Source organism: Eupeodes corollae, chromosome 2 (genome assembly GCF_945859685.1).
Source record: "Eupeodes corollae chromosome 2, idEupCoro1.1, whole genome shotgun sequence".
Taxonomy (NCBI): Eukaryota; Metazoa; Arthropoda; class Insecta; order Diptera; family Syrphidae; genus Eupeodes; species Eupeodes corollae.
In genome coordinates this window covers 123,981,726-124,009,454 of record NC_079148.1, presented here as the reverse complement: position 1 = coordinate 124,009,454, position 27,729 = coordinate 123,981,726, and the positions used below count along the sequence as shown (strand labels likewise).

General features: G+C 31.9%; 2 protein-coding genes across 3 annotated transcripts in view; one reads left to right on the top strand and one right to left on the bottom strand.

The window, feature by feature from the left end:
- LOC129946269 (homeobox protein prospero) overlaps window positions 1-27,729 on the top strand; it is a 92,496-nt gene that overhangs the window by 31,395 nt on the left and 33,372 nt on the right. The gene's annotated exons all lie outside the window — the stretch shown is intronic.
- The window catches only part of LOC129946277 (calcium-binding protein E63-1), a 435,397-nt gene continuing 418,390 nt past the window's right edge, over window positions 10,723-27,729 (bottom strand). The window contains exon 6 of the mRNA XM_056056409.1: window positions 10,723-10,736. The gene's annotated coding sequence lies outside the window, so the exon portion shown is untranslated. The remainder of the gene's footprint in view (window positions 10,737-27,729) is intronic.

Here is a 27,729-nt window from a genome sequence, read left to right as displayed (position 1 = left end):
ATCAAATATATAAAATGCCAAACTCAATTAACATTTAAAAAATAATTGTAAAATTAGTTGTTGGCAGTTTTTCTACAAACAAAATTGCAAAATATATGATTAAAAACAATTTTGATTATGTTATAACTTAGATCTGTATTTTCGGTTTTCTCAATTGACAAGTTTAAAATAATTAAACGAAAGATTTTGCCAACGAAATAAAAAAATAAAACTAAAACGTACTAATATTTGGGGTTCATGTCTAAAAACCAAAAAACTGAACTAATTTAAATTTTTAATCATACAAATTTTGACAGGCTTTAAAATTCTATTTGGTTTTCTTACAAAAAAATATCCGGTGCAAGTTTTTTAGGCACCAAAGGTAAGTCATCAGTTTGTGATTTATTTAAGGCTCTTGCTTTTGTTTTCTTTTTTACTTTAGACATAGAAACACGTATTGCATTCGTAAAAAATTTCGAACTCGAGATTTTAGTCACAGACATTACGATGGTAAAAAATTCGAGAAAAAAAAACACATAAAGATGCCGTCCGTGTGTCTGTCTCTCCTCGTCCCTACAATTGAGTTCAAACTTCAAAATTAAGATTTTTAGTAGATTCCCTTCAGGCGTTTTTTCATTTTTTTTTAAACGTAGGTTAACAGTAATCCCCATACAAAATGTTTGGTCAAAAATCGAAAATTAGATTTTTTTCAAAAACAAATCAACAGTTTTGTAAAACTTTCTTTTATTTTTTGTTTGATTCGGCTTCTTTCAATTAAAAAAAATGTTGTTGTATTCCTCCAGAAGGGTACCACCATAAAACCATTACTTATTTAACAAGTATTCTCAAAAACGTATTAACTGATTTCAATAATTTTTCTTTGCACAACCTCTTATACTGTCTAAAAAATATTTAAAGAACAAAAATGTCATTTTTTCGGAATTCCATGACTCGAAAATGAATCGGTTGATTAAAAATGTTAATATTTCTTGACTTTTCAAGGATTTTTTGTACGTACGTCGTTCAAGAACCACAAGAGAAATCGCCTTCAAAAAAATGTTGTTATACAGAAAATAATTCAGAAAGATGCCGAAAAGACTCTCAAAAACAGTGGGTGGTTTTTATACAACAGCAGTCTAAAAAAAATTAACATTTTTGTTAACCTAAAATATCTCAAGAAACAATATCGCTAGAGACTTGAATAAACTTTTGTACTATAAATTCTAACGTGATACCAAAAAAAAAAACAATTAACTTTTATTTTTATAAATCAAAAAAACAGAACAAAAAAATATTTCTCAATTCGAATATTTTACTTACAAGAAATTATTGTATCTCCAAAATAATTGTGTGCAACGAAGAAAACGTTTTTGACATGTGGTAAGATTTTGAGAAAAAAAGAATCAAAAGTTAAAAAAAAAGAGGCTGGGATGCGACCCACACTGATAACTTCCCATCCCATCTGTCGATTTGTCTTGAATAAAAGTTTGTTACCAAATTTGCGTACTATTTTTTGTAGATTTTATTTTTTATGAAAAAACGGACAGTTATATTTATATATAAAAATTACTGAATATTGAACATAATATATTCTGTGAAATAAAATAAGTTTGAAGCCAATATTTTACATTTTTGAAAAGCTATGTGAGTCGAAAGTAAATTTTTACCAACTTTTGTTAATATTTTTAGGGTTTTAATTTTTAAACCGAATGTTGACAACAATATTTTTTGAAAGATAAAAGTAGTTTAAAGCCAATATCTACAATTTTTGAAAAGATATTTGGGTCAAAAATCAAAAATCAAACTTTCATACATTTTTTTTAGGTTTTTATTGTTTGTAAAAAAACTGTGATTTAATTTTTTTTCAAAATTTGTTCTAATGTTGAAAACAATATTTCTTATAAGTAAAAATTAGTTAAAAGCTGGTATCTCAAATTCTTGAAAAGATATTTGAGTCGAAAATCATTTTTTTACCAACTTTTGCTAATTTTTTTTGTAAGTTTTTATTTTTTGTAAAAAAGCTGTCAATTCGATTTTTCTCAACATTTTTCAGAATGTTGAAAAAAATATTTCTTAAAAGATAAAATAAGTTTGAAGCCTTAATTTAAAGTTTTTGAAAAGATATTTAAATCCATATTCAATTTTTACCAACTTTGAGTAATGTTTTTCTTAGATATTTATTTTTTATAAAAAAAACTGTCAATCCGATTTTGCTCAAAATTTTATCAAATGTCAAAAACATTATTCTTCGTTGCGCAAAATTGTTTTGGAGATGAAATCATATTTAATCGTAAGGTTTTGGAGGTAACAAATTTTTTTCAGTTTTTTTCATTTATAAAAAAAACATTTAAATGGAATTTTTAAAAACACGTTACGATTTATTATATAAAATTTAATTCAAGTCTCTAGCGTTTTTAGTTCGTAAGACATTTAGGGTTTACCAAAATTTTCACCTTTTTTCAAACTGTTATGGTAAAAATACCACCCTCGCAATTTTCTTGAGAGCCCTTTCTGCATCTTTCTGCCTTATTATCTGTATAACAAAATTTATTTGAAATCGACATCTCTTCTGGTTCTTGAGCTATAGACGACGAAAAATACGTCGCGAACGTACGAACGTACGTAAACACGCACGCGCAGACATCTTTCTTAAAAATTTGTACCTTGAAACGTCAAGAAATGTTTTTTCAATTTGACAAATCGGAAAGAAATTTGTTATCATGGACTAATAGGGATCGCCTTTAGAATTAGTGCTATTGTAGCCAGCGGACCTATTATGCATGCCACCAGCTCAACAAACACTCAAAACAGTGACTTTCGTTGGAAGTATTGTTAATTGATGAATATCAATGTTTCGAATATTTTTCTTGTTGACATACTCCTTCTTTTAGAAATTGACACAATTACTTAATATGATTCTGTGTTAGCAATAGAGGTGAATTTCCAACTGTTAAAGATAATAAAATTGTTTGTTCAAAGTAGGAGACTTTTTAAGCATTCACCCTTATCTAATATGGTGCTAGAGCTTATTGCCATCCACAAAGTAATTCAACTATTTTTTTATAATTTAAAACAACACAGATTAGATATTTTTAACTTCCCATAGGAAGTTATTGTAATGGGTCCGATTTGTCAAATTGAAAATTTTGACATTTCTCGACGTTTCAAGGTCCCTAGAGTCGAAATAAAAGATTTTTAGAAAGATGTCTGTGCGTGCGTGTGTACGTACGTTTGTACGTCCGTACGTCCGTACGTCCGTACGTCCGTACGTCCGTACGTCCGTACGTTCGCGACGTTTTTTTCGTTGTCCATAGCTCAAGAACCAGAAGAGATATCGACTTCAAATAAATTTTGTTATACAGATAATAAGGCAGAAAGATGCAGAAAGGGCTCTCAAGAAAATTGCGTGGGTGGTTCTTTTACTATAGCAGTTTGAAAAAATGGTGAAAATTTTGGTTAACCCTAAATATCTTACGAACCAAAAACGCTAGAGACTTGAATTAAATTTTATATAATAGATTGTAACGTGATACCAAACAGGTATATTTTTTGAAAAAAATCAATATAACGGTTTTTTTTTTTAAATCAATAAAACTGAAAAAAAAAATTTGTCACCTCCAAAATTTTACGACTGAAATATGATTTTATCTCTAAAACAATTTTGTGCAACGAAGAATAATGTTTTTGATATCTGATAAAATTTTGAGAAAAATCTAATTGACAGTTTTTTTATAAAAAATAAAAATCTAAAAAAAAACATTATTCAAAGTTCGTAAAAATTGAATATCGATTCAAATATCTTTTCAAAAACTTGAAATTAAGGCTTCAATTTTATTTTATCTTATAAGAAATATTGTTTTCAACATTCTGAAAAATTTTGAGCAAAATCGAATTGACAGTTTTTTTTACAAAAAATAAAAACCTAAAAAAAAAATGAATAAAAGTTGGTAAAAATTGATTTTCGACTCGAATATCTTTTCAAAACTTTGCGATATTGGCTTTAATTTACTTTTATCTTTCAAAAAATTTTGTTGTCAACATACAATTAAAGTTTGAAAAAAATCGAATTGACAGTTTTTTTTACAAAAAATAAAGACCTAAACAAAAAATTTATAAAAGTTGGTAAAAATTGATTTTCGACTCAAACATCTTTTCAAAACTTTGAGATATTGGCTTTTATTTACTTTTATCTTTCAAAAAATCTTGTTGTCAACATTCAGTTAAAGTTTGAAAAAAATCGAATTGACAGTTTTTTTACATAAAATAAAAACCTAAAAAAAAAAATGTATAAAAGTTGGTAAAAATTGATTTTCGACTCAAATATCTTTTCAAAACTTTGAGATATTGGCTTTTATTTACTTTTTTCTTTTAAAAAATCTTGTTGTCAACATTCAGTTAAAGTTTGAAAAAAATCGAATTGACAGTTTTTTTACAAAAAATAAAGACCTAAAAAAAAAATTATAAAAGTTGGTAAAAATTGATTTTCGACTCAAATATCTTTTCAAACCTTTGAGATATTGGCTTTAATTATCTTTTACCTTTCAAAAAATTTTGTTGTCAACATACAATTAAAGTTTGAAAAAAATCGAATTGATAGTTTTTTTTACAAAAACTAAAAACCTAAAAAAAATAATTTATAAAAGTTGGTAAAAATTGATTTTCGACTCAAATATCTTTTCAAAACTTTGAGATATTGGCTTTAATTTACTTTTATCTTTCAAAAAATCTTGCTGTCAACATTCAATTAAAGTTTGAAAAAAATCGAATTGACAGATTTTTTACAAAAAATGTATAAAAGTTGGTAAAAATTTATTTTCGACTCAAATATCTTTTAAAAACTTAGAGATATTGGCTTTTATTTACTTTTATCTTTCAAAAAATATTGTTGTCAACATTCAGTTAAAGTTTGAAAAAAATCGAATTGACATTTTTTTTACAAAAAATAAAAACCTAAAAAAATGTACAAAAGTTGGTAAAAATTGAGTTTTGACTCAAATATCTCTTTAAAAATTTTAAGTATTGGCTTTAAAGTAATTTTATCTCATAAGAAATATTGTTGGTAAAATTTAAAAAAAAATCGAATTGACAGTTTTTGTTACAAAAAATAAAACTCAAAAAAAAAATAATACTAAAACTTCGTAAAAATTTACTTTCGACTCAAATAGCTTTTCAAAACTTAAAAATATTGGCTTGAAATTTATTTTATTTCACAGAAAATATTGTTTTCGATATTCAGTAATTTTTATATAAAAATCGAACAGTCCGTTTTTTCATATAAAAATAAAATCTACAAAAAGAGTACCCAAATTTGGTAAAAATTGATACGAGTACATAAAGACAAACTTTTAAGCAAGACAAATCGACAGACGGGATGGGAAGTTATCAGTGTGGGTCGCATCCCAGCCTCTTTTTTTGAAAATGTTTCAACTTCATAAAATTTTATATTTTTTTTATAAAATTTAATCAAAAAAAAAAAGATTATTATATTTATCTATATTTTGAAATAACTTATGCCAACAACCAATAACCATCGCAACCACGATATTGCCTGCACTTGCGTCGTTTTAATGGCAATCCTCGAGCTATATAATTATAAAGACTAGAATTTTGGTAAATCTAAACCTCTTTTTCACATATAATAACACTTATGTAGGTAATATAGACATTTGCCAAACTCAACTATGTGCCGATAGACAACAAGCTTGCATCAGGAGTAAAAGGTGGAAGAGGGGTTATTTTAAGCTCAAAATACGGTAACATTCAAATAACAATTACGCATTATGACGCACTAATCATCGCTGAACGTTCGGATAATAACATTAAAGAGGCCTTTCGCTGCTTCTATCGTCCCACAAATGCGATAAATTTGTTGCGCTTTCCTAGCCTGAGGCACGACACGACGGACGCGCTGCTCCGCGGCCGCTCGGCCAACCATAGTGATAGCGCTGCTCTGCGTTTGCATCAGTTGTGAAGCCATTTTGAACCATGAGTGTTGTTACAAACATATACATATCTGCCTACATCCACTGTGGACCACCAACTTGGACTTGAAATACTTCAACATTGCTGGATAATGGCATGGGTTTCAACTCTCGAGAGTGGCATGCGACGATTCGATGTGTTCCCGATTAGCTATGGTGATACGAACCTTTGCGGGTTCAGAGTGGGTGGATGGCAGCGGGATGCTTAAACGACGCGACGTATGGTCCAGTTCACCAGAAGCAAGTGATGCTTAGTTTTCGGGTCGTTGGGTGATGGTGGGAATGGTTTTGGGAGGTTTGTGCACCAGTGTCATCGTATCAAACTGGGACTAGGAATATAATCTTAATTTGAAACTATACGAGCAAAGCAGCGTATACGGGAGAGGCCATGGTCGGCTGTCGCATTTGTCTAGCGTATTTGGATGGTTAAAATAGCTTATCGGATTGTGTACGTACAGCGATGGCGATGATTTACGGATGCAAATGATGGGATGCATATGGACATGGACAGATTGCGCACTATTACCATCAGCATATATGGGGCTCGGGCAATGTTATGATTTTACTGGAAATTAAATCGTTTGCAAGGTTCAGCGGGTTTTTATACCTTACCTGATTTTAAATTTCAAATGTCTTTTTTTCACTGATGTTTGTTGTATTAGGTAGATAAGGTTAAAGTTATTTTTAGACCAAAGACAAAAATTCAATGACTACTAAACTTTCACAAATAAAGCCCAATACGTATTTTGAGACCATAATCGAAGACTTAAAACAACAAAGCAATGTTGACTTGGTTAAGTATACAAATCTTTTCAATGTTCTTAAATTTTTAAAAACTAAAAATTTTACTCATGTTTTATCGTTATTTTTACAAACAGTGCTCCAGAGAAAAAGCCAATTGCATTCCTCCCCTCAAACGATTCAACCTTAATACCCATACTGCTAGGAATGCCCATCAGTTTACCCTTGAGCCCAATTTCAGATGCTCTGTTTAGTACAGAGATCCTTTCTTTAGCCGCACTACGCGAATGTGGAATGCTTTACGTGACTCAATATAATAGTTTGCTGATTACCCTACCCTCCGATATAAAAATGGGCCTAATCACTGGAGATGATTTTTCGGTGTGCGTCCGGATAAGTTTAATGCATTTAAATACCTCTATTCGCAAAGTTATGACGTTTATGGTAATCTATCTGCTTTGCTGAGATTCTTTTCTTTACATCACTAATTATTCCCAAGAACTATAATTTTCGTACAAGAAGATAATTCCCGAAGACAGATCAAAAAAGAAAACTGTGATTGTAATGTTTTAAATTTTTGTAGGGAATTTCATTTTTTATAATACCGTAGTTTTTACTCGTTACATGTCAAAAGTTAACAGCTCTAAAATTAACATCTGTCGAGATAGCACACTATTGAAGATGATACCTCTTACTGGAAAATTCTACATAAATATGTAATGGGTACATGTTGACCTCTTAAAACCAGTTTATGTTAAAATTTCTTCCTGGCTCAGCTAAGGTATGGTTTAGTTAATAATAGTTAATACTTATTTCAGTATTAAAAATAAATAATGCCATGGACTAGCAGTCAACACATATTTTTTCCCTTACTATATAAGTCCATTTTTTTAGCACTTACTGTAAGGGCTAAATATTGTCATTTACATATTTTGTTCAACTCAAAATATAACTTTAAAGGTGTGTTTGATTTTCCTATTTATATGGATTGCGTTTTTTTCTTAAAATACAAATATGTAATTATTACATATCTTGTAGCTTGTGCATAGTTTTGTTTTGAGGGCTAACCATGCTTTCACCTAGTAAACCTCACTAGTAGTTACATCATAGTTTGGGTTCACTGTTCATTCAACCTTGAAAATTGCCACAAAATTGAATTCTCTTATACGAAATTAAGCAATTCATCAGAATCTTTTTTTTTTCAATGCTTTTGACAGCAAATAAGGTTTCCAAAAATAAAAACCGAGTACCATCAACAAAAGAATCAATATTAAACTCGGTTAATCCAACCACTTATCATTAAAACAAAACAAAAAAAATATAAATAAATTGTGTATAAAACTCATCTCCAACAGCTCCAAACAACAATAACAACAACAACAGCACCACAACAATTAATCCTTCAACTACTGGTTGCTAGCTAGCTAGTCAGCAGTTTCCAAACAAAACAAAAAACGTAACGTTAAAAAAAAAGTAAAACAATTGTACACAGTGAACAAAAATGGCCGTTGCTGCTGCGTTGATATGCCGCACATACCATAGTAGAAAGTTATACACCGGATGCACCCCAACGGGATTACAACACGAAATTCAATTTGTACGCAAAACTATAGCGCCAACTCTCCCGCCATATCGCCATCGCTATCGCCATCACCGAACACTGAGAGTCAAAAGTCGACGAGTGTTTAATTTATTCTTTATGGCAGATGCATTGGCCTGTGAAACGCATCAACTCTTGCGAAAATCACAGTAGACTGGACTTTGGGGCTTTGAAACATGGACAATATACATGTATGTACATATACATTTTGGTACATGGGTGGGCCGCTGCCAAGAGGGTATGCCCGTCGACGGCACCGCCAGCCCGTCTCTCGTCGTCGTCGACGACGTTACTATTCAGCGCGGGACTTGTTGTTATGCCTTCTATTTTGTTCTTTGTGCCTTTTTTCTGTTGTTGTTTGTTGTTTAATGGGTGCAGCCTTTAAATGCATGAAACAAACAATAATAAATCAGGGAGTAAAGGGCGGAAAAAAGGTATTAAAACACAAAACAACAAGTCGACGCTCATTTATTCGCCCACTCGTCGCAGTTATAAACCGCACAAGCCATCTTTCTAAAGGGCGGCCAGGGTACAGTCAGTCAGTGGAGTTGTTGCTATAAGGACAAAGGGAAGCGTCTGGATATTGCTCTCCTAGCTGCCAAAGCGTTTGCTACTCGTCTCACCCCCCCCATCTTCCCCCACACTTTCGCCCACCCATTCTCAACCATCAAAGAATATAACCATCAGTAATTGCCTCTCCAGTAACTGATGCAAAAACTGCCTTGTACCGCATGTAGCCTGTACCTACGCACAAATTCACATATACGCAGAGGAGGTAGATGTTCAGTTGAAGGGAAGTGGTAAGGTAGGGATGTAGGTAAGTGTACACTTTTATGTATAAACGGCGAATATGGAAAACAATAAATAAAAATAATTAAAAACGATGAATCGAATACTTAAGCTTTGCGGACGGACAAAGTTAGGAAAGTTTTCTCCGTCCAATTCAACGACGACGATGACGCTAAGTGGCTTCTCCATAGTATCGTCGCTTTTTTTTCATTAATATTTTTCGTATAGTCTCAACTCAATACACTTAGAAACGGGCGCACGAGCAAAAGAAGGAAAAGAGCAAAAAAAAACAAAACACTTCAAAAGTTAATAAATATTCCCGAACTAGGAAGGTGGGGTTGGCGTTGGCGGAGGGTGGTACGTTGTTGAAGTTTTAATGGATGGGGTGGTTCTGTTTGGTTCGGTTTCATACATCGATTTTAAACAAAAAGTACTTAAAAACTCAACCTCCCAACTACCCTCTACCCCACCCGTGCTCCTCGCCTTTCCTTAACTACCAAAAGCAAAATCAAATTAAACGGTCAATTACAAGTGTAAGCTGCCAATTATATGCAAAACATTTTCCACCTCCATGGTAAAGTCAAACATTTCTTAAAAAAAAGAGAAACTGAAAAAACTTCTTTGAAAGCGATTTTGAAATACCAGAGAAGATGTTGTTTTTTTTTCTTGATTGGGGTATCTAATGGATAGTGAGGAATGTGGAGTTAAGGCTTGTGAGCACTTTTCTGCACTATCAGCTTTGATGGTTTTAAAAACCCTAAAAAACAGACATTTGATATCTTTTAACTTAGTTGATAAAAATAAAAATGATAAGATGCGACGCACCCTGCAACTCATCCATCAAACTTAAATAGAATATAAATAATAATATTTTAAGTCAAATGGAAAAATTTGGTATCACGTCACAGTTAATAATATGTAATGTAATTAATGTCGCTAGAGTCACTCTTTCGTGAGCTATTTAAGGGCAGCCAAAAAAATTTAAAATTTTACTTCTATTATTATCTGTAAACAAAATACCTACAAGTCATTATCTTAACTGGCTCTTGAGACATGGACAACGAAATATGAGATATGTATAACGAAAATGGTATCCCAGATGTACGAATGCACACACTTACAACTCTCTAAAAATTTTTGGTTTCGATTCTAGGGACCTTTAAACGTCTAGAAAATAAACACAATTTTAGTACGACAAATCTGACCGATTACAATATCTTTCAGTTGGATGTTAATAAAAGAAATGGGCTTAAATTTAAAAGCGCTTGTTCAAAAATGTATGACCTATTTTGTCTTATGGTTCGATTTTGTGGTGCCTTTCCGAATATCAAGATATACAACATCAACCAAAAAAAGCTAGTGGCCATTCCACGGCTTCTCTATCCTTCCCAACAGATGCCTAAAATTTAATTCTGCACCTTCTACCATTTGACATACATATTAAGACATTAAGTGTAATAGACTTAAAAGCCAAACTGTTGGTTTCCCCGACACAATGGGCATTCAAATCTGCACAACTCTCCTATGCCTACAGCAGGAATTTTAAAAGCATCTTTCTTGCCACAAAGTATTAGGAGAATAACATAGTTAAGAAAGACTTTAATAGCACTATCTTGACTGCTTTGTTTTTAAAATATTTTTTGTTGATCTATCTAGCATAAACACATAAACATTAACCTCCATGTCACTCTTATTAACTTCCCATAGGAAGTTATTGTAACGGGTCCGATTTGTCAAATTAAAAATTTTAACATTTCTCGACGTTTCAAGGTCCCTAGAGTCGAAATAAAAGATTTTTAGAAAGATGTCTGTGTGTGCGTGTGTTCGTACGTTCGTACGTCCGTACGTCCGTCACGTTTTTTTCGTTGTCCATAGCTCAAGAACCAGAAGAGATATCTGCAAAAAGATGCAGAAAGGCTCTCAAGAAAATTGCGTTGGTGATTTTCTTACCATAAATAAAATAAAAGTTTTGGTTAACCCTAAATATCTTACGAACCAAAAACTCTAGAGACTTGAATTAAATTTTATATAATATATTGTAACGCGATACCAAACAAGCATATTTTTTGAAAAAATCAATATAACGGTTTTTTTTTAAATCAATAAAACTGAAAAAAAATTTGTCACCTCCAAAATTTTACGACTGAAACATGATTTCATCCCTAAAACAATTTTGTGCAACGAAGAATAATGTTTTCGACATCTGATACAATTTTGAGAAAAATCTAATTGACAGTTTTTTTATAAAAAATAAAAATCTAAAAAAAACATTACTCAATGTTCGTAAAAATTGAATATCCATTCAAATATCTTTTCAAAAACTTGAAATTTGGGCTTCAAGCTTATTTTATCTTATAAGAAATATTGTTTTCAACATTTCTAAAAATGTTGAGAAAAATCGAATTGACAGTGTTTTTACAAAAAATAAAAACCTAAAAAAAAATGTATAAAAGTTGGTAAAAATTGATTTTCGACTCAAATATCTTTTCAAAAATTTTAAATATTGGCTTCAAAGTAATTTTATCTCATAAGAAATATTGTTTTCAACATTTGGTAAAATTTTAAAAAAATCGAATCGACAGTTTTTTTTACAAAAAATAAAACTCTAAAAAAAAACAATACTAAAACTTCGTAAAAATTTACTTTCGACTCAAATAGCTTTTCAAAACTTAAAAATATTGGCTTGAAACTTATTTTATTTCACAGAAAATATTGTTTTCGATATTCAGTAATTTTTATATAAAAATCCAACAGTCCGTTTTTTCATAAAAAATAAAATCTACAAAAAATAGTACGCAAATTTGGTAAAAATTGATACCAGTCCATATATAGACAAACTTTTAAGCAAGACAAATCGACAGACGGGATGGGAAGTTATCAGTCTGGGTCGCATCCCAGCCTCTTTTTTTAGATTTCAGATTATGTTGACATTGATGTAAAAGAGTTCGCCGCTAATGATCGACCCTTGCTCACTGGTGAAAAGGTTAAATATTCCTCTTGGCGCTATTTTGTTGAATTAAAACCACTTGCTAAGAACGTAAGAGTTTTGTATTGTATGAAATGTATTTAATGTAAATTTATCTCAATTTTTCAGTAACAGTCTAAGGAACTGCATTATTTCTAAAAATATATGGCCTAATTATTTCGGAAACCGTAACTGTAGAGTTGAAAAACGAGCTTGATGAACTTTTCAAAATATATTTCAAAGACCTGATTTCCGCAACGAAATAGCTTTAGCGTCACTGAAATGTCATTATATAAATCCATTATATATATAACCCTTTCTCAATCCGCAGAAGTTTATTACATCAACACAATTTAAGGCGCTAATTGATTCGACCAAAAGGGATGCTTTTGAATACCATGTTTATGACTGTTTATAAGGTTAGCTTAATTACTTATCTAAGCTACCAACTAAGATCCTCGAATATAATTAGAAAAATATCATAAAGATATCTAAAAGTTTTCCAAATATTAAAGTAGACAGATAAATACGGTAGGCGGGAGATTCAATTTTCCGTAAAAGTAAGTTGACATATACAATTTCAATATAATGGAACTATTTTAATATAAATTTTCTCATTTTTCCTGAAGTTACTTTCGAAAGAAAGTATAATTTTACGTAGCTTTGGAAAAATTTTTAAAGTTGAGAATAACGAAAATTCGATATAACCACGAAAGTAATTAATTTTTGTATAAATTGACGATTTGAAATCTTAATGACTAATTTGTTTACTGTAACGGCATTTAATGATTTAAAGTTTTCTAAAAGTTGTTCAATATTAATTTAAAAGTTAATAAATTAGGTAGGGTAACAGTCCGTTAAGAACTAAAGTGACTAACAACACTCAACCATTCCTATGTGGGAGTAATGCTGTCAAAAATGGTATCCGTGAAAAAAATTCGTATTGCATTGGAGGAATTGAACCCAAGGCCTCTGGCATGACAGCCCTACTTGCTTACCATTTGGTACACCACGGGCTTTACAATCCAAAATGACCGGATTTAAATCAAGATCTAAGTAAATTTAAATGAGAAAGCTAATCTTACAAGAGTCTATCAATTTTTCAACTTTAAATTTCAAAGCGATAAAAAGCCAATTAGGCAATTTCTGATCCTTTAAGTGAAAAGGTTTGGGATGAATGTATTATCCATAGAAAATGTTCATAGTTTCTATTTGTCAGCTGCATCATTTGAGGATAAATTATACGAGTAAATAAACAATATCAAAGCTACTCTACTTAAGAATTTTTTTGTCTACAATTGATGGAATAGAAATTAAGCGGGGAACACTGTGTTTGAATTTATTTTTTACATGTTGAAATGCAAAAGCAAAAGTTTCTCTAAGAGTAAATCCTGATTTTAGATAATTTTGAAGAAAATACAAGATTGCATACCTTCCCTAATGTTTATGTTTTTCTAACGCACAACCGCAACTAATTCTTTTATACAAAGTTCACCTGATGAGTATCTGTATAGAAGAGTTAATGAAATTAACTTACGTGAAGTTACGTTTTGAATATAAAGGCAGCTTTGTCAGTCCATATTTCACTGGCCCGGTCTAAGTGCGTGGTAAGTTTTCAATTAGAATATCTAAACATACTCTATAATGAAACTACAATCAAGAGGTGCATCTTTTGTGGTTGTTGATTATTAGTCAAGTTTGAAAAGTTTTATAGCGACATTACGTGCATTGCGTTATGTGCACTTTAGAGGAAAATTTAATAACAAATCAGAACATGCTACACTATCAAAGATTTTGATATTTTGTAAATTATGTTGTCTTATGTCATAAAGATAAGAAGAACTCGAGATTTTAATCAAACATGACACTAAGACGGTATAGAAGTCGAAAAAATACCCCTCGCCTGTACAGTTCAAACCATTGGGTCCATCGAGTTCAAACTTGGAAATTAAGGTTTTTAAGCAAATTCGGGTTACTGTTTTTTTTTTTCATTTTTTAAGACAAAAGAATAACAGTACATATTTTTTGGACGAAAATCGAGAATTCGAATTTTCTCAAAAACGACATTTTTAATAATTTTGTTTTAACTGAACTTTTTCTTAACTATTTCTCCAAAAGGGTACCCCGTATAGAACCGTTACGTTGTTTTTCAATTTTCTTATGAATTTATAAACCAATTCCAATACATTCTATTTCCACAAGGAATTTATTGCTTTAACTTCGATATCGTGAAAACAAACCAACATTTTTGAAAAATCAAATAACATTAAAACTTCTGACCCAAAAATAATTTTGCAGGTAAATTTGAAGAAAAACTATTTTCAAACAGACTCTTTGGATTAAGAAGCAAGCAATCTTAATGGAACTTAAAATTTCTTTTTGATGTTTATAATGAAGTGAGATTTTATCATTTATTACTTACTTACTTAAGGTTCCGCTACAGTCCTGTCTGGGACTCAACCAACAAACTTCTCCTGTAGGTGTGAATTCGAAGAATTCCCGAGTCAGAGCATTGGTTTTCATGGGCTCTAAGTATCATCTTAATCGTTTTACTTTTACCCTTCTGGCGAAGTCTCCGTCGCTCTACAGGCCGTACAGCTCGTCGTTCCATCTTCTAATCCACTCCACTTCTGTGCATACGGGAGCCTAGATCACACGAAGAACTTTTCTCGAAACGACCCAAGGTGCTTTCATCCGGTTTTATCACGCTTCTGCACCGTATAGCAGGACGGGGATGATGAGGGCCTTATACAGCTTTATTGTTATTGCTTTATATGTCTGTCCGGTAAGGTAAACATTTTGGTTAACCCAACAACGTTAGAGACTAGAATTACATTTTATATAATATTCTGTAACTTGATACCAAACAAGTATATTTAAAAAAAAATCCAAATGACGTTTTTTTTATAAATCAAAAAACTGAAAAAAATGTTCACCTCGAAAATTTTACGAACAAAAAATGCTTTTATCTCCAAAACAGTTTTGTGAAACGAAAAATGACGTTTTAAACATCTGGTAAAATTTTAAGAAAACTCGAATAGATTGTTTTTTTCTTAATAAAAACATTGCTAAGTTGGTCAAAATTGAATTTCTACTCAAATATCTTTTCAAAAATTTGAGATTATTGACAGTTTTTTTACGAAAAATAAAAACAAAAAAATAGTAAAAGTTAGTAAAACCTGACTTTCGACTAAAATAACTGTTCGAACCTTTGAGATTTTTGCTTGAATCTAATTTTATCTTATGAGAAAAATTGAATTGAAAGTTTTATAACAAAAAATCAAAACCTACAAAATGCATTACTATATGAATCTCATCAATCTCAAAAACATAAATATGAAATATATATTTTTTTATATAGAAATAGCGAACATAAAAATCCAGGTCCTTGGAATATACCTCCCGTTCCCTTTCAGTAGATTATTACCATATCCGATACTCCTACTTCCTGCTTGGAAATATCAAGGAGTGTGTACTTGCTATTAAAAATCATGTCAATTTGTTGTTTCTTTTGTTAGAATACACCTCGTGAGAGTTCCCATAAATAACAAGAAGCAGTAATCGATCATAAAAACCGTCTAACAAAAAACAAAACAAAAAAAACATCTGCTACATTTCAAAACGTTGCTATCCTTGTAATTAGCTATAACATAAAAATCATATAAAAACGCACAACAAAAATCATAACCTAAAAATATTAAACACAACTAATAAATTTGTACTCGCGTGACCAATGGCAATGACACTCTCGCCAGAGCAGCGTGTATATTTTCGTAAAGTATAGTAAGGCGACATATAGACATGTTAAGCTTAAATGTCAAACAAATCCTATTATATCAATATCAAAACTGAATCTCCCATGTAATTGTTGTATCTACTAACATTTAATAGAAACAACAAAAATATAACATAATCGGCTCTAATGGAAGGTAGGGGTACTACTAAATAGGTAGGTCTAGGTAGATAGGAAAAAGAAGGTGCCTCCTAAAAGGTATAGTTAGGTGTGAGCTAGGTGTACCTACATACCTTCCAACCAACTTTATGTACATATATTGTGACTTTGTAGGTTCATTTAAAGAAGGTATAGGAAGGTATAGGTAGGTTTGGTAGCTAGAGTAACCTTCAAATATACTTAGCGAACGATGTGGTTTTGTTTTCTCTTGAGGTAATACCTAGTTTCTAAGGCTGCCATTCACATTTTGTTTAGCTTTGACAACTGTTGCATTATTTTGCATTTATACGTAAAAGAAAAGAATACAAAGACAAGCACAAAAGCTTTCACCTGTAGAAAAGAAAGCATACAAACAAACCTCATAAATGGAAACACACAATAGGATTGTATGAGAAAAATAAAATAACTTATAACGAAAAAAACACCCTATTTTTCATTAAAAACAAAAACAACATAAAAAGCTGTATTCTCCATCACGTATAGTTAAAATATGTGCTCACAGTCCTTTTTTATAGCAGCAACCAATGACGATGATGGCATCCCATTTCTCAACTAGTATATACCCTTCCCCAAAAAAAGCTAATAAAAGTCTGCTTCCTGATGAAATGTTGTGTTGGGATCCAAAAATAAAGGGACCAAAAAAAAAACCAAACCTCCGAAAATGAATGACGACCAAACTAAACGAAACGTAGTGAAGTGAAGGCTGTTGCTCTATAACTTTTCGTCCTCGTCATCTTCATCGAATATAGTACTCGCCATACTCTAATACTTGTCGTCATCGTTCGTCGTCCTGGCGGTGTGGTTCGATATGTTCCTTTGACCCTTGCACAAGGACTGCGTGAGTGCCTTCATAAATCATGTTGGCTTAAGAGCTAACTTCACACACTCAATGCAATTACTTATGATTTCCCAGCAATTTGTGAACTCATTTATAAAAATGACCACTTTTCCGCCTCCCATTTTATGTTGTTTTTGTATAAGAAATGTGTATGTCGTTGTGCTTTTGAAGGATCTTAATTTTCTTCTTTTTTTTAACTTATTATTTTATTCCACTCTATTTTTCTTTCTTTTGTTCCTCCTACTTTTTCGCACAGGATGTGAACTCTTAAAAGGAAATAATTTGTAAATTTTTCTGAACTCTATTTGTTTAACGACTTTCTTAGTGCATAATACTTAGTTAAAGATTGTATAGAATTGAATGAAAGAAAGTGCTTAAGAATTTTAATGGCATTGTAGATAGGCAATAATAGAATGCACGAGAATTCATTATAATTCAACAAAACTGTTAAGCAAAACTAATTAATTTGTTAATTTAAATAAAAAGTTAAGCGGATGTCCAGAGCCTTATACAAAGCATTTTTAAGTTACGTAACGTCACTTAACCGGAAGGCTTACACAATGTTTAGGGATCTGATTTGAGAATACAAACAAATAAACTTCAACTTACAATAAAATAGAAATAGAATATCAAGATCCGAACATTTTTAGAGATAGACCTTTTCAAAGGCTAAGCTTTTATGATAGACGTAAAATATACTGTCTTTAGTTCATCAGCACACGTTTGTGTGAGAGAAGTGTAAACAGAGAACTAGGGCCTAGTGGCTAACAACTCTCAACCATTTTTGTGTGCGAGTAATTTTGTCGGAAATGCAGAGCAGAGGCGGTTCATTAAAGAAACCACTTTTCATTCTTGGAGAATTTATCAATTACTGGTAAGATGCAGTACCCCTGAAAAAACTTTAGGTAGCACAGGCAAGGATAGAACCCAAGATCTCTGATATGACAGTCTTACGCACTACTATCGCGCCAAGGGTACTATATGTTTTGTTTTTCATTGACTCATTTAAAATTATTAATCTGTGACTTATGAAAATTAAACCGTTCCAAATCTTACAAGCATTGAAAGTTGCTGAATGTTTAAGGGTAAACATTCAACTTTCTTCAGCCCAGTTAAACTTCACACTCCGGGTTTTCTCCATGGATGAAAACTCTAAAGCTTTTGCTAAAGGATATATTCTCATGGTATGAGTTAAATTTCACTTATTTGTAAAATGGAATGATTTTTCCGGTGTTGATTGATAGTTTACTGAACCCAAGAAATAAACAAGAGAGGAACCTTTAATTATAACGGGTTATCCATTTTGCGGTTTAAAAAGTTTAAGGCTGGAAACCAACATCTGTCAAACAAGTCGTCGAATGCATGCATTTAGTTAAAAGCTGAAGGGTTTTTCAATTAGGCCGGGTAGATGTTGACGCCCCGTGGCGGCCATTTTGTTTTTGTGACATCTGTCAAATCTTTTGCTTATTATTCAGTTGCTTATGCATAATCATCATGGCAAGTTACACCATTGAACAGCACGTTCAAATGATAAAACATTATTATCAAAATAAGTGTTCGTTAACGCAAACGTTGCGCGCATTGCGCCCATTTTCCGGTAGAAGTGGTGACTCTTCAAAGTCGAATATTCAACGTTTGGTTTCGTGGCCACAGTTCAGACGACCGGTTCAGTAATCAATCAGCCAACACCCGTTTATTCAAGGAACACAAGATTTACTGAGAACATCGCCGTGGTCCGTGAAAGTGAACAGCAGAGCCATAGGGAGTCTATTCATAGCCGCGCACTGGAACTTGGCCTTTCGCAGACTTTAACTCGTTGAATTTTGCTCAAGGACTAAGCTTTACACCCGTACAAGATCCAACTGACAATGGAGCTTTAAGTTCCATTGTTCGCTGACTGGGCTTCGAATCGTTTGCAAGGGGACACCAATCTACGCGAGGTTCACCAGGTTATAATGCATCCTCGAAAAAAGGACGTTTGGTGTGGATTTCGGACTAGTAACGAAATTGGTCCCGACGTTTTTGTAAACGACGTTAGTGAGACGATCACCGTTAACAACGAACTTTACATAACGATTATTAACTTCCCATAGCAAGTTATTGTAATGGGTCCGATTTGTCAAATTGAAAATTTTAACATTTCTCGACGCTTTAAGGTCCCTAGAGTCGAAATAAAAGATTTTTAGAAAGATGTATGTGCGTGCGTGTGTACGTACGTTCGTACGTCCGTACGTTCGCGACGTTTTTTTCGTTGTCTATAGCTCAAGAACCAGAAGAGATATCGACTTCAAATAAATTTTTTTATACAAATAATATGGCAGAAAGATGCAGAAAGGGCTCTCAAGAAAATAGCGTGGGTGGTTTTTTTACTATAGCAGTTTGAAAAAAAATGTGAAAATGTTGGTTAACCCTAAATATCTCATGAACCAAAGACGCTAGAGACATGAATTAAATTTTGTGTAATATATTGTAACGTATGTCAAAGAAGTATATTTAAAAAAAAAAAACCCATTCAACGGTTTTTTTTATAAATCAAAAAAACTGAAAAAAATGTGTCACCTCCAAAATTGTACGACTAAAATATGATTTTATCAAAAAAATAATTTTGTGCAACGAAGAATAATGTTTTTGACATCTCATAAAATTTTGAGAAAAATCGATTTGACAGTTTTTTTATAAAAAATACAAATCTAAAAAAAACATTACTCAAAGTTGGTAAAAATTGAATATCGATTCAAATATCTTTTCAAAAACTTGAAATTTAGGTTTCATACTTATTTTATCTTATAAGAAATATTGTTTTCAACATTCGGCAAAATTTTGAGAAAAATCGAATAGACAGTTTTTGTACAAAAAATTAAAAACATAAAAAAAATAACAAAAGATTGTAAAAATTGATTTCCGACTCAAATATCTTTTCAAAAATTTGCAATATTGGCTTCAAACTAATTTTATCTTATAAGAAATATTGTTTTCAACATTCGGTAAAATTTTGAAAAAAAATCGAATTGAAAATTTTTTTTACAAAAACTAAAACTCTAAAAAACAATACTAAAACTTGGTAAAAATTTACTTTCGACTCAAATAGTTTTTCAAAAATTAAAAATATTGGCTTCAAACTTCGATATTCAGTAATTTTTATATAGAAATCCAATAGTCCGTTTTTTCATAAAAAATAAAATCTATAAAAAAGAGTACGCAAATTTGGTAAAAATTGATACGAGTACATATAGACAAACTTTTAAGCAAGACAAATCGACAGACGGGATGGGAAGTTATCAGTGTGGGTCGCATCCCAGCCTCTTTTAAATAATTTCTTATGGCCCAAATTGAACCGTGTGGACCTAGACAACAAGTCGTTCCTGCAGGACGGCACGGCGGCGGCGGCGTGGCGCTACTTTCCACACTGCAAAGGATTGAAACGATTTGAGGGTAAGGTTATCTTTCACAGGGATGATGTGAGTTGGTCACCAAGTTGCAGGTCTAGGAAATAAACTAAATCGACCGATGCCATAAAGGTGAACTGAACATACCACAGGCCATCGGTAAAATTCAGCCGGATCTATTCGGAAGAGTCATTCAAAAATAGAACCACGCGGATTCATGCCACCATAAGAAACCGAAACGGGCAAGCAGTTGGTAAAACTGTTAAGAAATTTGAAGAGACTGGTTTGGTTAAAGATATTTCAAGGCTTGTGAGGCACAGTCTCGATCGTATCACTGAAAATAATGCTTTTGTAAGTGAAATTGTTGCCGAAGACCCCCCATTCATATAAATCCCAAATCACAACAACTCAAGTCAGCTAACCATACGCAACTTCATAGATACGTCTAATGGGTACTTAAACAACAGGCGGTGGACGGCGATTTTTCGAACAAAATGTTCTTCAGTGACGAAGCACATTTCTCAATAGGTGGCGGTGGATATGTTTATAAACGGAACTGTCGTATTTGGGGTTTTAAGAATCCTCAAGTAATTGAAGAGAGGCCATTTCATCCACAAAAAAAGTCACTGTTTGGTGCGCTCTTTGTTCCGAAGGTGATAAACGACTTGTAGAATATGTGGTTTCAACGGTGCCACATACCATACAACTCGAGCGAGCGAATATGACTTTATCGGAAGAGACATTTCTTAGCCGGGTAATTTTTCGTCGTGTCGATATCAACTGGCCACCAAGCTTATGCGATTTTACATCGCTGGACATTTATTGTGAGAATACGAGAAATACCGTGTTTATGCAGATAAACTTTTGACTCTTGAGGCAATTATTGCTACCATCGATTGGTAGCTCTTTGTAACTTTTTTTCTATGCATTTGAATTTATCTCGTATAAATGGTAATCCTTCAAAATCGACAATTTTTATTGTTGAAAAAACCCAATTCATCTAAAAGTTAGCTTTGTCACAAATGAAAACGTTCAACTTCAAAACCAAATCTAACCCTCTTAAGAAGAATGATTCCATATAAGGATATTTTAACCTTTTGCCAGTAATTGCCACCGTTTATCCTTTCATTTATTTTTCAATCTAACGGAAAATTCATCAGAAAAAGAACCCACATGTGTATGTATGTAATAATATGTCAATAAAAAAAAGTTACCTGTCGGAGAGTTCTTAAGAACTATTTTCCTAGTATTCAATTTCTATCCCAAACCGCAATTTACATTCCAAATTCTTTCTTCCTTTACGAGGAAGTTAATGAAAAAGCAATTCATAATAATTTTTTCAGAATTTTATTTTATAATTCCATATGCTTTTATAAGTCTTATGTAAATAACATGGGAAGGTTATATTCGTTTACAAAACAATTTCATCCATTTTACATTTAAAAACCTATTCAAATGGCTTAAGTGCAAATGTACCTGATGGGTTTTTCCACTCTACTACAAACTTCCTATACCTCTTATGTATAGTAAACCATATAGTGAACAAGGTCCTTTCAACGAAATAGAAAAAAAACAACTTTTCCTCCGAATATCAATTAAAGCAAGTTTTTGGCATAGTCTCCTTTTTCAAAACTCATTAAAATTCAATGCAGGATCTTGTGTATATTTTGTAAAATGGCTCCGATTTCATGTATATATATATGTATATACAAATGTTGTATGTACAGTCCAGCCTCATTTGCCTTAACGAGGCTTTTAATCCTTTTTTATTGTTATTATAGCATGGACCACAAACTTAAATACAAAAACACGTATTAAAAAGTCCTTTAGTGATTAAGTCAAAATATATATAAATATAAATTGGAAGTAGGTATGTACTATACCTCTCTATACCTATATCTAACTTCCTATATCCCTCCTCGAGGTGAAGGTTATGTTTTTGCACAAAAAGGGAATGTCCTGTTTTGTATAGTGAGAGCCCTCTATATATACACTATACATTCTCGTACAGTTAGTCTTTTTTATGAGTGAGTGTGTGATGCATAATATTTGTGGAATTGTATTTGGAGAAAATTTACAACTCTTCTAACCGGATACAACAACTTTATAACAGTGTTTATGTATCATGTTTGGATTTTTATGGCCATTTATTTTGTTACCAGGATCAACAGACACACAACAACAACAGAAAGAAAAAAAAAACGCAAAAATATATGTAACCTGAAAATGGTCCTGAATTTATATTTTGCCTATACACAAAAACCATTTATGCTGCAGTGTATATATTTATTTTTCCGATTCACTCATGTTTGCCAATTTAGTATAGTTACCCTTTACCTATGCCCCTCCTGTAGCTTGCAAAAAAACGACCCCACGTTTACCTAACTCTAACTCTCAAAATCCAGTTTTTGTATTTACCAAAGCAAAAGCACACACATTTTTTGACTGCGGTATGGTGCTGTAGTGGGTGGTTCTGCCTTCAAATAAAATATATGGCATAGAATACGAACCAAAATTAAACACACACATATACACACAGAGGAGTACGAGAAAAAAAACACGGTTGTTGCATGCGGCGACGGATGTGGCATGAGGAACCACTCGCATACGAATTACTATATTAACCAAATGTTATACCAATTCTAATCAACTTTGGGGTGTATGGTTTGGTTGTAGTACTATTTTACCATTTTTTCCGACCAGACCTCTGCGCAGTGCTTGCTCTATCTCGTGGAACTATAGGGGTGGCCCTGTAGAGCTGCAGAAAACTCTTATAAAGAAAAAAAAACCCAAGGGATGAGGAGGAATTTATGAAAAAATAAAAACTCACACACAAAATTAAACATATTCTACACACACAAAAAATCTCTACATTACATAATTGAATCACATAGATGTCTGTTTAATTTAATAATATTCACATAAATTGAATTAAAACAAACGGCTGATGGATGAATGTGATTAACTTTGTATCAATTAGGTATTCAGTTTAAAAATGCGAAGTTCAGGAGGTCATTTTTCAAACACTAGTAAAAAAACGAAGTTTTAATATTTTTTCTCAGTGTATTCATCATTATTATTATAATTTTTTTATTCTTACACGTTTTTGCGTTCCTTCTGTTGCTTGTTATTATTTTCTGAGAGCTGTTACACTATGCGTGAGGTAAGGACTGAGGATGCATGGCAGAATGAGCCTTGGGATTTCTTGGGATGCTATGTGAAAAGCAGATACCGTTTTCATTTATATACGAGTATTGAAGTGTTTATCATACTTAAAATGTTAAATTTATTGGAATTGTTGCTTCTTTTCTCTGCTCTAGTCCTTGGTTCTTTTTTGGTTGCCTTAACTTTTGTATTTATTTAAAAGTAAGTGCATTTCATACAAAATAATTAAATTGTAAGGAAAAAAATTCAGCCATCCAATTTTCTTTTTTAGTTTATTTTCTTTTAATTTACTGAAGAAGATAAAATTATGCATATTTGTATTAGACTAAAGATAAATGCGATTGTAATTTGACATGAAAATATGCTTCAAATAACATCCTGAATTTTTCAAATAAAATCAGTGGACTACTAAAATCAGTTCGAGATTGAAAGTGAATGAAAAATTTGTACTGACACTGGAACAGAACTCATTCAATAATGTTTGAAGTGAAATGGAATTCAAAATCACTATTTGCAATAAATATTATGAATAAAAAAATCAATCGATTTGTCTTGCATAAAAGGTTTGTAAGTTTTCGCGTTTTGTTAAAAAATGTTGAATTATTTTAAAATTACCAACAATATTTTGCATATGATGAAATAGTTTGATTTAAAAATCTCCGAATTGACGGTGACATTCGTTTTATCGTCGTTTTCAAAGAAGTAAGGTCTAATCACACCTTTGGAACAAAGAGCGCACCAAACAGTGACTTTTTGTGGATGAAATGGCCTTTCTTCAATAACTCGAGGAATATCAAAACCCCAAATACGGCAACTCCGTTTATGAACATACCCACCGCCTCCCAGTGAGGAATGTGCTCCGTCGCTGAAGAAATTTGTTTTCGAAAAATCGCCGTCCACCGCCTGTTGTTCAAGCACTAATTAGACGTATGTATCTATGATGTTTCGTATGGTCAGCTGACTTGAGTTGTTGTTTGATCTGGACTTTATATGAATGTAGATCCAAAAGTACGACATAATGTGCCGTAAGACAGTGCTAATTCCTAGAACAACAAGGAATCGACACATTCGGGTCTACGGCAACACTTTCACTTGAAATATCTGTAACCAATCCAGTCTCTTCAAATTTCTTAACAGTTTTGTCAATTGTTTGCCCGCCTTGGTTTCTTACGGTGGCATGGATCCCAGTTTTCCAATTTTTGATTGACTCTTCCGAATAGATCCGGCTGAATTTGAGCGTTGGCCTGTGGTATGTTCACCTTTATAGGGTTTCGGTCGACTTTAGTTTATTTGCATAGTCCTGCAACTTCAAGAATCCTTACAGACAAAAGTCTAGCGGGGTCAAATCGCTTGATCTTGGTGGCCAGCCCACATTACCCCTGCGAGAGAACCTTACCCTCAAATCGTTTATTCAAAATGTCAATCGTGGTGTTTGCTGTGTGAAACGTAGCGCCACGCCGCCGCCGCCGTGCCGTCCTGCTGGAACGACTTGTCGTCTAGGTCCATATGGTTCAATGTGGGCCATGAGAAATTAATTACAATCGTTATGTAATGCTCATTGTTAACGGTGATCGCCTCACTAACGTCGTTTACAAAAACGTCGGAACCAATTTCGTTACTGGTCCGAAATCCACACAAAACGGTCTTTTTCGACCATGCATTATCACCTGGTAAACCTCGCGTAGGTTGGTGTCCATATACGACTTGTTAACACAGACATTCATCAAAAATGCGTCTCGTCACTAAATATGATTTTTCGGCAAAAATTAGGGTCACCTTCAAAACTATTCGAGGCCCAGTCAGCAAACAATCGGCGTTGTTTACAAGCCAAGTTGAAGTCTGCGAGAGCCCGATTTCTTATGCACGGCAAGGAATAGACTCCTTCGGGCTCTGCTGTTCACTTTCACGGACTGCGGAGATGTTTTCGGCCGATCTTGTGTTCCTTGAACGTTCGGGTGTTGGCTGATTGTTTAATAAACCGGTCGACTCATTTTGATAATAATATTTTATCATTTGGACGTGCTGTTCAATGGTGTAGCTTACTACGATAATTAGGCATAAGCAACCTGAATTCTAAGCAAAAGATTTGTGAAGATGTCACCAAAACAAAATGGCCGCCACGGGTCGTCATCATTTACCAATTAAAAAACCATTTAGCGAGGCATTGCATTTCACAACTTGGTGAAATTTAATTCATGTAAAAACGTAAAAACATCGAATTCGAAATTTAAAAAAGGCTGGGATGCGACCCACACTGATAACTTCCCATTCCGGTCCTATCGATTTGTCTTGCATAAAAGGTTTGTTAGTTGTCGCGTTTTGTTAAAAAAGGTGTTGAATTATTTTAAAATTACCAACAATATTTTGCATATGATGAAATAGTTTGATTTAAAAATTTATTTTTATGAACAAGATTTTTAGTCGAAAACCAATTTGTTTACCAATTTTACTAGCGTTTCTTTAAAGTTTTTATTTCTTATATAAACAAATACAAATCTACTGTACACAAGATATTAAAAACCGAACATCAATTTTTTATGAAATTTGCGTACTATTTTTGTTTTTATACTGACTGTTGAATTTCTATAAAAAAATTGAATAACAAAAACAATATTTTATGTGAGATAAAATATTTTTGAAACCAATATTTTGACCTTTGGAAATACATTTGAGTCGAAAATCAATTTTTACGAACTTTTAAAAATGCTCTTATTAGGTTTTTATTTTTTGTTAAAAAACTTTCAATTCGATCTTACAAACATTTTTACCGAATGTTAAAAACAATATTTCTCATAAGATAAAATTTGATCTGAGCCAAAATCTCAAAGTTTTGAAAAGTCAAAAATCAATTTTTACTTACTTTTATTTATGTTTTTTTTAGGTTTTTATTTTTTGTAAGTAAACTGTTAATTCGATTTTTCTCAAAATTTAACCGAATGTTATTTATAATTTCTTAGAAGACAAAACTAGTTTTAAGCCATCATTCTAAATTTTTGAAAAGATATTTGTGTTGAAAACCAATTTTTACCAACTTTTAGTAATATTTTTTTTAGATTTTTATTTTTTATTAAAAAAAAAAAAAAATTATAAATTCGATTTTTCTCAAAACTTTACCAGATTTCTAAAATGTTTTTCTTCGTTGCACAAAATTCTCCTGGGATAAAATTATTTTTTGTTTATAAAATATTCAGGGTGACAAACATTTTTTTAATTTTGTTTTTGATTTATAACAAAATCGCTAATTGGATTTTTTTCCAAAAATAGACTTGTATGGTATGACGTTAGAATTTTATAATTTAAAATTTAATTCAAATATCTAGTGTTTTTGGGTTGTGAGACATTTAGGGTTAACAGAAATGTTTCCTTTTTTAAGTGTCTATTTTAAAAAACTACCATTTATATATATATGAAGCTATTGTAATGGGTCCGATTTCTCAAATTGAAAATTTTGATATTTCTCGACGATTCAAGAGTCGAAATAAATTTTTTTTAGAAAAATGTCTGTGCGTGCGTTCGTACGTCCGTACGTTCGCGGCGTTTTTACGTCGTCCATAGCTCAAGAACCAGAAGAGATATTGACTTAAACTAAATTTTGTTATACAGATCATAAGGCTGAAAGATGGAGTAAGGGCTCCCAAGAAAATTGAGTGGTTGGTTTTTTTTACCATAGCAGTTTAAAAAAAGGTAAACATTTTGTTTAACCCCAAATATCTTACGAACCAATAGCTAAAGACTTAAATTAAATTTTATATAATATATTGTAACGTGATACCAAATAATTTTTGGATAAAATCCAATTAACGATTTTTTTACAAATCAAAAAAACTGAAAACAAATGTGTCACTTTGAAAATTTTACGAATAAAAAATGATTTCATCTTGAAAATAATTTTGTCCAACGAAAAATAACGTTTTTAACATCTGGTAAAACTTTGAGAATTGACAGTTTGTTATATGAAAAATTAAAACCTAAAAAAAAACATTACTCAAAGTTGCTAAACATTGATTTTCGACTCAAATATCTTTTTAAAACTTTGAGATATTTTCTTTAAACTAGTTTTATCATTTAAAAAATATTGGTGTCAACATTTAGTAAAATTTTGAGAAAATTTTAATTGACAGTTTTTTTAAAAAACTAAAAAAAGTAACAAAAAAAACAATGTTAACACTTGGTAAAAATGAACTTTCGACTCAAATAGCTTTTTAATAATTAAAAATAGAAATATATATCGATATTCATTAGTTTTTTTTTTTATAAAAATCCAACAGTCATACAAAAAATAAATCTTCAAAAAATATTACGCAAAATTGGTGAAATTTGATGTTCGGTTCTT